Below are 16995 nucleotides of genomic sequence, written 5' to 3'. Positions count from 1 at the left end.
TTGTTTTTTATCATATTCAGGCCAGATTTTATTCATTGTTTTTCTCAAGTACTTGATCATAACTTATGTTTACTTGAGGGAACAAGCCAAATATTCCCCCTCAACATTAAAAGTAACATTCCCAAAACTAAAACAAAACAATTAAAACATTTTTAATGTTTCCCAAACAAGTGACATTGGACTGTCAATATCAGAACATTTAAAAACCATAATTAAAACTAGATTTTCTGAGAAAATCCAGAAACGTTTACTGACAGATTCTTAACTAACGTTCTTAAATGTAACATTTTAGAAAACGTTCTACTATCTATAACCTGATAATTAAAATATTGGCTACACATTCTTGACTTTAAGGTCTCAAAAACCTAAAAAACTTACAGATTGTCATTTTAAAAAGTTAGTAAAAAATGGGAATGAGCCAGTATTTATTGACTTTTTTTTATTTTTTGAATATGTATTTTAGGTCATTGTTTTTTTGAAGTAATGAAAAAAGTAAATGCATTATTATGTTGTTGAATTCTTGTAAATCTTTATTGTCTCAAATTCTGTCACTAATAATGATTAACCATCCTTTTAATTATGCTGTTTCTTTACTTTTTTTTGCATTTTAAAGATTTTTAAAAGCTTTTTTTAAATTTATTTTAGTGTTTTTTTTTTCTTTTTTTTTCGTCTTTGTATTTATTATTATTTTTATATTTACGCAAACCACTTTCAAAGTACCACTGTGTATGAAATGTATGAAAGGTGCTATACAAAAAACTTGCCTTGTCACGTCTTGTCTTGCCTTATATCAGTAGTTCAAAATGTCATTAGTCTTAAAATGACAATAATATCGTTATCGAAATCGTTTCGCAATTATTTCTGATGATAATTCTGATGATACGTGTATGTCGCCTAGAACAAATTGGTTCAAACAAATCGTGACAGGCCTACTTATGCATGTGTATTGGTGGTGTCTGGACACTGTCTCAGACAGCCTTGAAGAGCTGTTCATTCTGCTGCCTGGTTTATCCTCGAGCGAGATAAGCCCCGTAGCGCGGGAGAAGAATCCGGAATGCTCGGCCCGTCTCCACCCTTTTGTCCTTTTTTAAAATAAACACTTCCACCCGGCGAACGTCCAGGAAGAGAGTGAAATGGCAACAAGAGAGAAGCGAGGAGATAGCGCTCGCCGTCTGTGGCGATAGCCTCCGCAGATAACTCATGCGAATTTCAATGAAGGTGCGGGCGCTTCATTTGCATTTTAATTATTATAAAAGATCTGGTGCAGGGCAGGGTTGGAGGGAGGCTTCAATTCCGGAGAGGGAGAAGCACACTGCGGGTGACACCGACCGGCCGGGGCGAGGGAGAGAGGGAGTGACAGCAGAGGCGAAGGCGAAAAGGCAAGAACTAAAGCGTAAGAAAAGCGGTTGACCTTTGCGCGAACTTCACGGAACAGAAGTGGTGGTTCCGCCGCCGCGAATGCACCTGCTATCACTCGGCAAGGGGGAGAGAAGGCTAGAATTTGTTTTTCTCCAAGCAGTGCTCTCTCTCTCTCTCTACACTCTCTCTACCTATCTCTCTCGTTCTCTCGCTCTCTCTATCTCGCCATTCTTCTAGCGACTGCCCAAGTGTGGACAGGGACCCCAGAGAGCCACGAGTGAATGGAGAGAGGGATTTATTCAAAGGTGACAGTGCCGAGAACACCCGGCCCAGCCAGTGATCCAGTGAGAGAGAGAGAGAGAGAGAGAGAGAGAGACAGAAAAAAGAGAAAGAAAGAGAGTCAGAAATCAGAAATAGTGTAGAAAATACCTCACCATACCTCACTGTTCCTTATCATACCTCTTTATGCTTCATCATGCCTTATCATACCTCACTATACCTTAGAGAGAGAGAGAAAAAAGAGAGTAAGAGACAAAAAGACAAAAAAAGTTTGTAGATACCCCACTATACCTCACCATACCTCACTATTCAGCTGCAGATCCCAACATACCTCATCACACCTCACCATACCTCACAATACCTCACTACTCAGCTGCATATCCCAACATACCTCATCACACCTCACCATACCTCACCCTATCTCACTACAAGTCACCATACCTCACTAAACCTCACTATACTTCATCATGCCTTCTCATACCTCATCATACATCAGAGAGATGAGAGTGAGAAACAGAGATGGTGTTGTAGTCAATACCTCAGTATACCTCATCATACCTCACCCTTTCTCACAAAAGCTCACTATGCTTCATCATATGCCTCATCATACCTCACTATACCTCAAATAGAGAGATAAAAGAGAGTAAGAGACAGAGATAATGTAGTAGATACCTCACTATACCTCTCCATACTTCAATATACCTCACTGTACCTCACGAGTGCTCACTATGCCTCACCAAACCTCACTATACTTCATCATGCCTTATCATACCTTACTGTACAGTAGAGAGATAGAGAGTAGGATACAGAGATAATGTAGTAGATACTTCACTATGCCTCACCACACCTCACTATACCTCTTCATACCTCAATATACCTCACGAGAGCTCACTATGCCTCACCAAACCTCACTATACTTCACTATACTCACTGTATAGTATACTATATCTCACTGGATCTCATTATATTTCATCATGCCTTCTCAAACCTCACTATACAGCAGAGAGATCGAGAGTAAGAGATAAAGATAGTGTAGTAGATACCTCTGTATATTTCACTATACCTCACTATGACTTACTATTCCTCAGCAAATCTCAAAATACCTCACCACACCTCACCGTATCTCACTACACCTCACTATACCTCACCAAACCTAAATGTACTTCAGCATGACTTCTCAAATTGCATCATACCTCACCATACCGCAGTATACCTCACTGTTTCTCACCATATCTCATCATATATCACTATACCTCACCAAACCTCACTATATTTCATCATGCCTTCTCATACCTCACCATACAGCAGATAGATTGCAAGTTAGAGAGAGATAGTGGTATTAGATACCTCAGTATACCTCACTTTTCCTCAGCATATCTTAACATTCCTCATCTCACCTCAATGTACCTCACCAAGACAGAGACAGTGTGGTAGATACCTCACTATACCTCACCATATCTCAGTATACCTCCCCATTTCCCACTATACCTCACCATACTTCTCGATAGCTCACTATGCCTCACCAAACATCACTATACTTCATTATGCCTTATAATACCTCACCATACCTCAAATATAGACAGAGAAAGCCAGATAGAGACAGGGATAGTCTAGTAGATACCTCACTGTACCTCACAGTGCTTCACAATGTCTCTACATTTTTTACGATACCTCAGTATACCTCATCAAATCTTACTATTCTTCATCATGCCTTCTCATACATCAATGTACCTTAGAAAGAGAGAGTAAGAGACAGAGATGGTGTAGTAGATACCTCACTCTACCTCTCTATATTTAATCATAACCTCACTATACCACCCAAGCATAGCTCACTTTACCTCATCATACATCACCATAATACATTGAAAGCAGTATTTTTCTTGTGTGGAGAACCAAAACAGGCTAGTCTAGTAGGTTTTCATTCTGCGCATGAAATTGTTTACTTGCTACCCTGATCAATCACAATGCTGCTAATGATGCTGAAACAAGACCTACTGCAAACATGGAGATACCAGAATGGCAAACTCAATCTTTCTTTGTTCATTTACACATTGTTAAATCAAAGAAATTACAAATTAGAACTGAAGAGAGATGGCAAGCTTAAAAATAATGCAACAAAGTCCTTAAAAAGGTCTCTAAATGCCCAAAAGTTATGAAGTGTTGATTTAATTTTTCTAGTCATTGTTGTAATGCTTGGGCAATACTGTGAAACGTAAATAAAGCTACTTTAAATCTAGTGGAGGGAGAGATAGTGGCGTGTAAATCTTCTGCCCAAATCCACCTCTCAATAACTCCAAGATCCAAGCCAAAATCAACATTGATCCTCATATCCAGAAGGTGGTCCTGATAAGACCATATAAGACCATCTCCATCTCTCAGTGGCTTTGTTGTGTCCAGCACGTCCCCGGTGCATTTTCAAAATCGCCCACATCTGGAAAAAATCGCCCACATCTGGATGAGTCTCTTAGCAGTGTTTAAAGTAATTGAGCCGAAGCTCCTGATAACAAATCAATAGGATTCAATCCCCTGTTAGGAGTGATGGAGCTTTTTAAAGACCCCATAAAAAGACGTTTGTGATGGGACCAGTATGCTACTGTGGCTGGAGAGAATGAGTGGAGAATGGACAGCAGCGTCCGCTGTAAACCATTAACTGATAAGAATGTAATCACCATCATTCTTCTGGCAGGGGGTTTGGGGAAGTGGTCTGTCAGCTTGAGGGTCATCTTACAAAACTTCGGTCACCAACCCAGTGCATTAACGATGTATTTTGGAGAACAGGAATGGATGCCATATTGCTAGGGTCTATTCTTACCAGAGCCTTATCTTATGTTGTGATAAGTAAGTGCTTATGTGAAGAACGTTCTAGAATGTTGGGTTTACTATTCAGTTCTCCACTATGGGGACATTTCTCAAATCTACTGCAAAATGAAGTGGTATAAGACATAAATAGTAGAGTTGAGAATGGATTGGTGTTTAAACTATGTGATCTAAAGAAATCCACCAACAATGGTGGTGATTGGAACAAGACCTCTAAAGTTTTTTCTTTAAATGCTTTTCTTAGAAAAATCTGAATCTGCTGCCTAATTCTTTGTTTGAGACAATGTTTTTTTTATCATGTTAAGGAGCATTCTGGAGTATATTTTTTACATTTTTATAAGCTTTATTATAGGTGACATGCTATTTTGCTCTTATTGGCATTCAACATTTTTTTTTTTTTTTTTTTACAGTTTTTAAACATTTTGAATTGTTGGAGAGGTATTTTTAGAGTTGTTATTTTACCATTATCAGGACTACATATTAAAAGCGTTATAGATTTTTTGATCGTTTTAAAATTAAATTTGGGCTTAAAAACGTATTTTTGTAGAAATATTAGAGAAATGGGGGCAGGACATTGTGAGGAAAAATATTGTTGTAAATATTGATATTTAGTCTTTATTAATTTGTCTAAATTTTTGGTCAGCCTTTTAGTCTGTAAAACAGCTAAGTCCATAAAGCTAGATAGAAGTGTTCTACAATTTGTGGCATTTAAAATATAATAAAAATATAATAAATAGAAAAAAAATAGGATTGTTTCTGGTTGGCTCTACTGATTGACTGTATGATAAAGTCTCTTTTTAAACCATTACTCATTTTTAAATATCCACGACAATGGTCGTATGTTTTTTGTGTTTCCTGAAAAACATAAAAAAAGATTTAGGTTTATGTTTAATATAATGTTATTTTGCTGCTGTGAGCTGATGTGAAACCCCCAAGACACAAAGCATTGGTATATCACTTAATGTCAATAACATTTTGATTTAAAAACTTTTTTTGTTAATAAACTACCTATGTGTGGAGCTACTTTGAGCTTGTTGTTAATGGTGTAAAAAATTATGTAGCGATTTTTTTAAAAAATGGGCACCTCTATGCAGTGTAAGCCTGTTGGGAGCATCGGATAAAAGTGCTTTATTTTGGAATGCTGAGAAAATGGAGGTGGGTTTTGCTACAAAAGTTTGTATTGTTATCATGTTTCACTACACAGTGGATTTCCCATAAAATATATATTTTCTGGTCATTAATAGTGGCATTACAATTAAAGTCAAATGTAGAGTGACTGTTTACTCTGGATAACCAATAACATGGTCTTATTTGTGTTCACACTTACTGTAAAAAAAACACTTTGCTTAAATCGCACAGTCTGAATATATTGTGAGAGTCTGGTTTGCAACCTAGCTACTGTACGTTATGCTCTATAGCCCACTGAGAAGCCCCCTTTCTTGTTTTTTTTTTCTTTTTCCCCACCTTGTTCTTTCCTTCAGAGCCCCCATCACAAAAAAAAAACAGAAGCGCACGTATGCAGATGTCCACAGTACCACCTTGCGGTTCTGTGGCGAACTGGCGGGACAGTGGCACGCGCCATCCTGACGAGGCTAGACTGAAACGCGGTACCCCCCTCCACCACCACCACCGCCACCGCCACCAGCCCCCTCTTCCACCAACCTCCCAGCCCCCACTTCCCAACTAAAGCCAGCAGAACCAGTGAGCGCGCGCACGAACTGCTGCTATAAGCATCACCGCGCGAGCGCACGCTCCCCGTTCCAACTTTCACCCCAGTAATGCACCTCACTACAGTGCACCCGAGTTTTTTAATTATTTATTTTTCTTCTATGCGTTACAGCGCGGCGCGCGCCTGCTTGCATTACGCGCGTGCATGCGCTCGTGCATGCTTTCATCCCTACGGCAGCTTTGCCCAGTCCAGATAGCAGCGGATCCACTGTTGCTCCAGATTAGCCTGTATACACTCCACTTGGCAGGCGATAGATACACTAAGCGCTCGCGCCCTTAAACAAGCTTCTATTGCTTCTTCACGACGGGCTCAGTGCCTCGAGACTCAATACTGCGCATTTTTCTCTTTTTTTTTCTTTTTGCACGAGGGTTTTCTGGAGGGTTTCCAAAAACAAAATATGCACCAAGCACTACAACATCACCAAGCACTGGAAGCGGATGCGTGCTTGATTTGCTTGATCTAGGACACTATTTGGCATGTAACGCATGCCTCAGGTTTGCTGCCACAGGTGAGTATTAGCCAAATGGTTTGTGCCCATTTGGTTAATACCCCTCCAGAAACACATACATAGACACACAAAAAAACACACAAGACGGCATAAAACCTACCCACTCATCCCAAAAACTTTTTCTTGTTTTATTTGTCATGTAAACTTGCATGATACACTCTTACTTTTAGCGTTACACTGCAGGACAGGCGCCATATATGCATATTATTCTTTACTGAGTGTATAATGCTTCAGGTTAGCCACAGGTCACCCCCTACCAAAGCAGCCCTTTTTTAAGTTACGCCTTTTTTAGCATCATGCCACAGGACAGGCATTATAGGATGGGGATATGGACCATTGGAAGTACGTGCATTCTTGATTTGTTGTATCTAGGCCACTATAGATATTTATTGGCATGTCACGAATGTTCGAGGTTAGCCACAGGTAAGTAAAAACATTATGATGTTATTTCATTATTTATTTATTATTTTTTTGCGTTACACCACAGGACAGTCATCATATGGAAAATAAAGCACTGGAAATACATGAAATTTTGAATGTTTGATCTAGGGCACTATATATAGTTGGCTTGAGGTTAGCCTCAGGTAAGTTAGTACTAAATGGTGTGCACTCGCCTCCACCCCCAATACCCTCCTACCACCCATCCCAACATGGGTTGTTATATTGTATGTCACTGTTTTTAAAACAACTACAAATTATAAACAAGGGAAAAAGAAAGAAAAAGCAGATTATACACCTTTACCCTCAGCGTTACAGTGCAGGACGTACAGGTGTCATATTGGGAAACTGAGCACAGGAAGTGCATGTATTGTTGATTATTTGAGGTTAGATACAGGTACGTACTACACTAATTCGTGTGACCTAGACCCTATGTCCCACCCATATATCCACCCACCCATCTATCCATCCATCCCCAACTCCCAAAACACCCTCTAAACCACCCACCACAACACTTGTTGGTGTGTTACATGCTTTTAAAACAACTACAGTTTAGGAGTGAGGGCGAACAAGTAGACTACATGGTCGTACCTCCAACGTTGCACCACTATAATGCTTGATTATGTTTGATTTGTTTGATATCTAAGGCATCTTAGGACTGTCGTCAAGTGGACAAACTGAGCGTCATATGGAGAAACCGAGCATGATATGGGGTAGCTGAGTATCATATGGGGTAACCAAGCATTGGAAGCCCACATATTGTTGATCTGTTTGATGTATGGAACGCTGTATATTATTTGTAGCTACAGGTAAGAACTAAATGGTGTGCCATTGCCAACATTCCCACCACCACCATCTCCTACCATCCTTCCACCCACCCCAACTCTCTTTTTTATGGCGCGTTACTGTTTTACAACAACTACAAATGATGCAAATGATGGTGGAATAAAAGACTACACGCCCGTACTTTTGGCGTTGCATCTTAGGACCGGCGTCAAGTGGGCAAATCGAGCGTCTTGGTAACCAAACATTGGAAGCGCATGTATTTTTGATCTGACTGATGTATAGAATGCTGTATATTTGTAGCTACAGGTAAGTACAAAGTAAAGTGCCCTTGCCAACATCCCACCATGCCACCACCACCACCACCATGCCCTACCATCCTCCCACCCACCCCAACTCTTTTTTACATGGTACGTTACTGTTTTACAACAACTACAAACGATGGTGAAACAAGACAACACGCCCGTACTTTCTGCGTTGCATCGCAGGACAGGCGTCCTATGCGGTAACGTTAACCGAGCGTTGCACGGCGGAACGGACCGCGCGTTCACGTCCACGGAACCCTGTACACTCAGTTTTTCCACACGATAGCCGCGATCAACAGCACTTTTAAACAGGAAAAAAAATCATAAAAACCGGGAAACGTCCGGGAAAAACGCCGCTCGGTACTTACCGCTCGTTTCGCCGCCACCGCCGCGCTTCATGCGGGGGGGATGATGCGGAGGAATAAAACGCACGCCGGAGCTCCAAAAGGGGGGGGGGGATATTAAAAATAATTAGAAAATGGAAAAAATAAAAACTCCACCACCGTGCCTCCTTCTTTTCCTTTTCCTCTTCCGCTCCTCCTCCTTTCTTCCCTCCGTCCAGTGGAAATAAAAATAATAATAATGATAATAGTGGTAATAAAAAAGGAGAATCCGTCCGAGCAGCAGCAGCGGTGTTGCAGTCCGTCCAGAGAGAGAGAGAGAGAGGGAGAGAGGGAGGGAGAAGAGAGAGAGAGGGAGAGAGAGATAGAAAAAAAGAGAGAGAGAGAATTTTGGGGTCGCTCCCGGGGGCTAGTGATGCTGTGATGCGCGCGACACCATCGCAGAAAGAGTGGAGGAGATTCACCACATCGAGGAAGGAGAGAGAGAGAGAGAGAGAGAGAGAGAGAGAGAGAGAGAGAGACCCAGGAAAGACGAGATGAAAGAGAGGGAAAGGATACACAGAGATAGAGAGAGAGAAAATAGAGAGAGAGAGAGAGAGAGAGACTCCAAAGCTAGACCAGTCACTCACCCCTCCTCTCTCACTCTCTCTCTCTCTCTCTCTCTCTCTCTCTAGCTGCTATTGGACTGTGCTGAGTGAAATTTACAAAGCCCACAGCCAATAGCTTGCCGCATTCACTCCATCACCGTTAACCAGCTGCGTAACACTTTCCTAACTTCACACAAACACACACGCACGCGCACACTTTTAAAGTGTATTTGCTTGTTTGGTTGTTTACATTATAGAGCGTTGTTTTTTTTATTCGTTTATTTTTTATTCATCATATACAGCTATCAATATCAGAAATCAATATTTGACATCAACATGCATCTTGGGATGTTCTCCTCCACTAGTTTTACACACTGCTTTTGGATAACTTTATGCCACTGAATGGTGCAAGAATTCTTGCAGTTCAGTTTGGTTTGATGGCTTGTGATCATCCATCTTCCTCTTAATTATATTCCAGAGGTTTTTAATTAGGTAAAATCAAAGAAACTCATCATGTTTAAGTGTTGTATATACAAAAGGCAACTGATGTAAATCTGACGTCAGATGTAGATGAAATATGTAAGATTCTAACGTCACAGAGACATTAAATAGGCATTGAATTGTGGTTGGAAGTTAAATTGATCAAATACTGCTCAAAAAACATCTGTCAATTTTTTTCACATTTTCTTGACATCAACCTCCAACCTTAGACAGATGTTACATTTTAGTTAAAAGGACATCACATATCAGTCAAAAAAAACAACACTGGCTCCCAACATCAGACAGATGTTTAATTTAGACCAGAGATCAAAGCCACATATTCCCCCCCAAAAAAACAACACTGCATTGAAATCAAGCTCATACATTAGGCAGATGTTTAATTTAGTTTGGAAGTCAATGGCACATCCATCACAAAAAATGTTGGGTTGATATCAAGCTCCTACATTAGACAAATGTTGAATTTTGGTTGGAAATCAAAGACATATAACTGTCAAAAAACAAGATTAGGTTGAAACATTAGGTTGAATAAAAATAAAAAATATAAAATGTAGAATGCAGTGAAGAGCCACAAGAACAGTAAAAACAACACGTAGCGAATTAACATTGTTAAAACAAAAACTCCAGTTAAAATAAAAGAAGTTAAAAACATTTAAACATATTAAATAAATAAAGAAAACAGAAAAAGTAAAAAAATAAAAACAATAAAATATGAGTAAAAACAACATTATTTAATTCATATATAGAAAAGATATATTATTTTAAAACTAAAAACTGTGACTAAAATAAACAAATAATTAAAATAAGATTTTAAAAACCCTAAACGAGTGAGTCAAGCTTTAGAGTACTTTTCCTTGCTACTTTGCTCCATTTCACCATTACACTGTAACAAAGAGTAATTTTAACCACTAGTGCATGTCCTATAACTTTAATACCACCACTCTGTTTCAGACCAATCTTCATTCTAGTGAATGCATGGTCAATAGAATGGGACCCTCGGGAGCAGCCATACATGAGCCTAAGATCTCCATAACCAGTGCTAAGCGTTGAATTAGTTTCTCAGGGGGTCCTGAGGTAATTTTTTCTTTTGGGGGGGTCCTCTGTGATTTTATTCCCGCCCAGAACGAACATGTATGTGTTTTTCTTAGACTCCTCTGAGAAAATTACAGGCTGAATTATCTACTGTTTTTAGCTGAACTCTGTGGTCCTTTAATTTTAGTCCCATCCGGATCCACATCTTTAAGTTTCGTCACCTCACGTTTAATAAAATAGCTATTTGTCCACTGCCACACACCGTTATTACACTTTGGGTGCATTTTCACATAGATCCACATAAACACAACAGCTCGTGGAAGTAGAGGAGCTACTGAACACGATGTCATGTGACTGAGGAAACCAAAAAACTCACTGGTCCTCCTGTTTTCATAATTTATAAAGAGTTTTATCACTGAGTAGACATGTGAAATATTTTTCACAGACGTCCCCCTGAGAAACTAATCCCATCCAAATAGGGCTTAAGAAACCTTTAAGACCCCAGAACACTGGTGCGTGACCTTGCTAATGCAATCAAATCCTCATAGCAATGGTCTAAAACAAAGTATTAAAAAAATAGAGGATATAGAACAAACTATATTAATTCCCCATCAATTAAAAGAAAAGGTTCAATAGGTGTATACAAACTTTTGCACACTTCTTACATAATAACGCTTTTGCACACATTATCTATCATTTTTATCGTTATTGCATGCTCATCGCCCCACATATGTTTATAATATAATTCGTAGCGCACGTGCGCTCTCGGCCGTCCGCGCTATACAGAGAGGCTGTCACGCGCGTGCACACGCTCACCGGCGCGCGCGCGCCAAAGATCAAAGGCGGCAGCGCGCGCAGATGAAACTCGTCGCCCCGAGCCTCGCAAATGGATTCCGCCGCGGCGGGGGGTTGGTGGAGGGGGGTGGCGGGAGAGAGGGGGCACGCGGGCGTGACGTATGACCTGAGAGAATAAGAAGAGAAAGAGAGAGAGAGAGAGAGAGTAAAAGAGATAATAGAGTGCATTCCCACTGTGACGTTGTGTGGATGTTTTTCTTCTCTTCTTCATTTTGTTTGTGTACAAACATCATCATCATCATCATCATCATCATCATCATCATCATCATCACTCTCATCATTCTTTATTTAAGCTCAGGGTTTACAACCAGGGGATCCTCATTATTAATGGAGCCGAGTGCTGAAGGGGAAGTGAAAACAACAAAATCCACTTTTTCTGCATGAGAAAAAGGACTCCAACATCAGACAGATATTGGTCCTGAAGATAAAAATGAAAAATCAGGTTGATTTTTAAACCCTATAAACAGACATTGAATTCCACATGGCAAAAAACATTCTGATATTATGCTTCAATGTTAGACAGACATTCAATTTTGGTTGTCCACCACTAGGTTGATATCAAGCAACAAATGTCAGACATTGGAAAGTAGCATATCAATTAAAAATCAATACATCCTGCTCCAATGTTAGACAGAAATTGAAGTTTGATTGGCCACCATTGGGAAAATATTAAGCGCCAAAGTTAGACAGATGCTGAATTTTGTTCGTCCAACACTGGGCTGATAGCAAGCTCCAAAATTCGATAATGATTTCTGGTTGGGCTATGTTAGGTTGACGTCAAAACCCAAAGTAAGACAGATGTCTGTGTTGATATCAACCCCAAAGTTGGACAAACATTGAATTTTGGTTGGTTAACAATGGCTTGATATCAAGCACCAAATATCAGTCACATTGATATTAGTTGGAAATCAAAGTAGCATATCAATCAAAAACCAACACTGGATTGACATCATGCTCCAATGTTAGACAGACATTGAATTTTGGACAGCCACCTTTGGGTTAATATTAAGCGCCAACATTAGACCGATTTTGAATTTTGTTCAGTCAACACTTTGAGAGCAAGGTCCACCATTCAATAATCAATTTTGGTTGGACAATGCTGGGTTGACATGAAAACCAAAAGTTAGACAGTTATCTTGGTTAATATCAATTCCCAAAGTTGGGCAAACATTGAATGGCTTGATGCCAAGTCCCAGTGTTGGACAGACTTTGTATATTGGTTAGTCAACACTGGATTGATATCAAGTCGCAAATCATTCAAAAAACAAGACTAGATTAACATTGACATCATACTCTGATGTCAGACACATTGAATTTTGTCTGGCCTCCAACAGAGATAATGCATCTTGGTTGGGCAATGCTGGTTTGATGTCAAAACCCAAGTTAAACAGATATCTTTGTTGATATCAGTCCCCAATGTTGGACAAACATTGGAGTTTGGTTGGACAATGCTGGATTAACATCAAAAGCCAAAGTTAGACAGATGTCCCCAGTAATATCAATCCCCAATGTTGAACAAACATTAACGTTTGGTTGGACAACACTGGGTTGACTTTAAAACCCAAAGTTAAACAGATATCTTGGTTGATATAAATCCGCAACATTGGAAAAACATTGAATTGCTGTTGCACAACGCTGGATTGACGTCAAATCCTAAAGTTAGACAGATTCCCCTGGTGATATCAATCTCCAATGTTGGACAAACGTTAAATATTGTTTGGTCAAAAATGGCTTGATAGCAAGTCCCAATGTTGGACACACTGTGTATATTGGTTGGTCATTACTAAATTAAGTCCCAATGCTGGACAGGTTGGATTTTTTTGACCAACACTGGATTGATACTGAGCTATCTGAGATATCTGAAGTATCTGTAAGTAAGTGTTAAAATTAGCAGATATCATTTCTATTGGAACACTAGAACACAGTCTACCTCGTATTCACTATCTGAACTTGTATAAAAGGTCAGAAAAGGTCTATTTTCCCCACATGAGATTGTATCCCACTCCTTCTTACCCTACCAAGATGGGAATACAAGCTTTTATGTGAGTGTGAAAAGGGAAGAAAAAGGAAGTGAGAGCGAGCATGAAACTGTACCATCATTTACCATTGCTGTCTCCAGTCCTGTTCCAGTGCAGTGCTTATGAAAAGATAATCATGCACCGCACTACAAGTCTTCTTTCAGCATCACCACTGACAGTGAAATGAGTCTTCTGAGGACAAGGAGGCCAAATACGGGCTGGAGAAAAGGGATTCAAGCAGCAAAAAGAAAATACTCTGACAATCTGAAAAAGCCACATTGCCGCTAACGACCAAACCTGAGTTTGGAGAGGCCTCTAGGAGATGCTACAAGGTGAAAGAACTCCCCGTCTCCTGAATGACCGCCAGCTCGTCAATGACTTGGAAACTTCTCCTGCAGGTTTCAAAGTGCGAAGTACAACCTCTAGCCCTCCTTCGTGCAACCTGGCTCCATCACCTCTGCCCCCTGCTTAGCTCACCATCAATCAGCAGGACGCTATAAGACTCTTCAGGAGACAGAAGGTGAAGAAAACTCTGGGACCTCATTTAGTCTTATCATCCACATGGCAGGACTAAAAGATGACAAGCTGTGTTGCCCTGACTTAGCCTCCTAACTTGGCCCTGGTCTTGCGGTGATACAAAGAGGTTCAACAAGCTGACATTATTGATTGTTAGTTCAATACCCCTGTTTGATTAGATGTCTCTGTTGGTTGTTGGTTCAATTCGCAGGTTTGACAAGATGTCACTATTGGTTGTTGGTTTGATACCCAGGTTTGACAAAGTGTCTCTGTTGGTTCTCGGTTTAATACTAAGAGGTTCAACAAACCTGACACTATTGGTTGTTGTTTCAGTACACAGGTTTAAAAATATATCTCTGTTGGTAGTTGGTTCAATACACAGGTTTGACAAGCTGACACTATTGGTTGTTGGTTTGATACCCAGGTTTCACAAGGTTTCTCTGTTGGTAGTTGGCTCAATACACATGTTTGAAAATATGTCTCTGTTGGTTGTTGGTTCAATACCCAGGTTTGATACCACTTTAGGTTGTTGGTTTGATACTTAGAGGTTTGACAAGGTGTCTGTGTTGGTAGATGACTCAATACAAAGGTTTGAAAATATGTCTCTGTTGGTCGTTGGTTCAATACCCACATTTGAAAAATATGACAATGTTGGTTGTTGCTATAATACTTAGAGGTTCAACAAGCTGACACTGTTGTTGGTTCGATATTTAGGTTTAACAAGATACCACTCTTGGTTCTTGGTTTGATACGAAGTGGTTTGAAAAGCTGACACTGTTGGTTCTACCAAGAACCGGCCTTACCTCAACTGCAGACTAGAATTTGAACTGCACCTGTAAGGATAGCATTATATCTGTGCTACATGAATTTAGTACATTTGGTAAAGTGTGAAATCTGTGAACACCTGAGTACTGATTTCTGGCCTGTTGAAACTGGTTGTCTGAGGTTCTACTGTATGTTTAAGCCATCTGCTCCTGGTGCCATGTGTAGGGTGGAATGATTGGTTCATTTCGTAACGTAAAACTAAATAATAAAAAGTAGAAAACGGCAGACAGAAAAAAGTGAGACATGGGATTGTGCAATCATTTCACAGTTATCATGAACGATTATGAAACTCTCTCCCAAACAAGCCCATAATCTGTACAGAATGCTTTATCATTTCTTTGAAAAATAAAAATGCCAATGGTCCATTCAACCGAGGAAAGGGTGGTTTTCCTATGGTATCGGAAGAAATTTTACTTGCTACAAGCCCTGATGATCCAGTTCTACCCAGCAATCATCAAATCTATTCTCACACCATCCATAAAAATCTTCCAAAAACGAGCCTAAAATTCCAGTGCATAATCAGGACATCAGCAGCAAGGGTTCTCTTCCAATGCTCCAGGACATCTACAACAGCGAGGTCAGGAAGCACTAGCAAGATTATAGCCAACAACTCTCACCCTGGACGTCACCTCGTCCAAACGCTTCCCTCTGGTGGAAGACTTAGAACTATCAAAGTCAGCAGAAGCAGACATGCTAACAGCTTTTCCCCTCCGAAGTTTTGGACCTTATTAACTGCAGTGGGCATTTCACACTTTACAACCCTGTTGCTGTGGGCCAGAGCTTTATTCCATAAATGTCCTTCTGCAATATATACAGTAAATAACGGTAGATTTTATGTTTCCTGAGACCTTTATGTACCAGCAGAAAAGCCAATGTAAGCAAACATGCTATATTTTAAAGCTGTGACACCCAACAACATAGAATGTGTCATAACAATTACCAGCAATGAAGACGTGAAACTATTATATTACTAGACATTACTAGACAATAGTGGTCATGACAACTCGTATGATAGTACACATTATGACTTGGTTATATCAAAGTTATAAAGCAGAGGTCAAGCAGCGGTACAGCGGTACTAAAGACAGACATGGGAAAGCAGTAATTCAAGGAGTTTTTATTCACCCAATCACAGTATTTCAACTTATCGAAAAGAAAGATAAAGGTTACCAGGAACAATAAATTATTTAAAAATATTATGTGTTGAGTAGGGGTGTAATGGTACAGAAAATTCACAGTTCGGTTCACAACTCAGTAAAAACACCAAGATTTGGTACATTTTCTGTGTGTTTTTGGTTCGTTTTCGGTACGGTTGGTGGAAGAATAAAGAGTCTGGGCGTTCTGTACAGTCTCAATTTTATTAACTTATAATAACAATGGAACTATATTATAACAATGTTTTGTTTTTTGGGATGGAATGTTGTAACAGGGCTTGAGCTCTTTTATTAAATGCTTAAAACCACGGTTCTCTCCTACTGTCAACTGTACTTTAAGTACATATATTTTTTTTCCTAAGCATATTACTGGATGCATTTTAGTGTTTGAGTTCTTTTTAAGACATATCAGCATTAGATTTGTTACATTGAAATATGTTAGTTTTGTCAACCACAAAAAAATGAATTAAAATTCATTAAGATAATTTTTTTTTTAAATGCTGGAATTACCCACTATTATTGTGAGGGGACAGTAATTATAGTGTAGTGTGGTTTAGGTCTGGCAGACTAGATCATTTTAACTGTATTATGATACATTAAAGTAGAGAGTGAGAGGGACAGAAAGACAGACAGCTGGAGCGAAAGAGAGAGAGAGAAAGAGAGAGAGATACAGAGTATGAGCGCCTAACCCTGCATTCACACTGGAAAGCGCCAGGCGACCATTAGTTTCCTATGGCAGGGCAGCGATGGTGTGTGGAGAGTTTGAATCATCTGCGTTTCTGCACATGTTTTCTACTTGATTGTATTCTGCATGCGTTTTACGTGAACCGAAACGTGAACCCCGTACCTTGTTGGTTCTTAAAGAACAAACGTACCGTTGTTACTACCCAGACAGAAATAGTGTGTGGAAGCCCAGATAAGTTGCATTTACTTAAAAAAAATTGAGAAAAC

General features: G+C 39.7%; 1 protein-coding gene across 2 annotated transcripts in view; it reads right to left on the bottom strand.

Annotated features, from left to right (window-relative positions):
- nlgn4xa (neuroligin 4 X-linked a) overlaps nucleotides 1–9131 on the bottom strand; it is a 170765-nt gene extending 161634 nt beyond the window's left edge. Inside the window, exon 1 of one of the 2 annotated variants that reach the window (XM_049470139.1) lies at nucleotides 8587–9131. The gene's annotated coding sequence lies outside the window, so the exon portion shown is untranslated. The remainder of the gene's footprint in view (nucleotides 1–8586) is intronic. The other variant, XM_022674683.2, reaches the window with a different exon arrangement.
- Between the last annotated feature and the right edge of the window lie 7864 nt (nucleotides 9132–16995).

The sequence above is a fragment of the Astyanax mexicanus genome, chromosome 21 (genome assembly GCF_023375975.1).
Source record: "Astyanax mexicanus isolate ESR-SI-001 chromosome 21, AstMex3_surface, whole genome shotgun sequence".
NCBI lineage: Eukaryota > Metazoa > Chordata > Actinopteri > Characiformes > Acestrorhamphidae > Astyanax > Astyanax mexicanus.
This window is presented reverse-complemented; position numbering and strand designations above follow the sequence as displayed.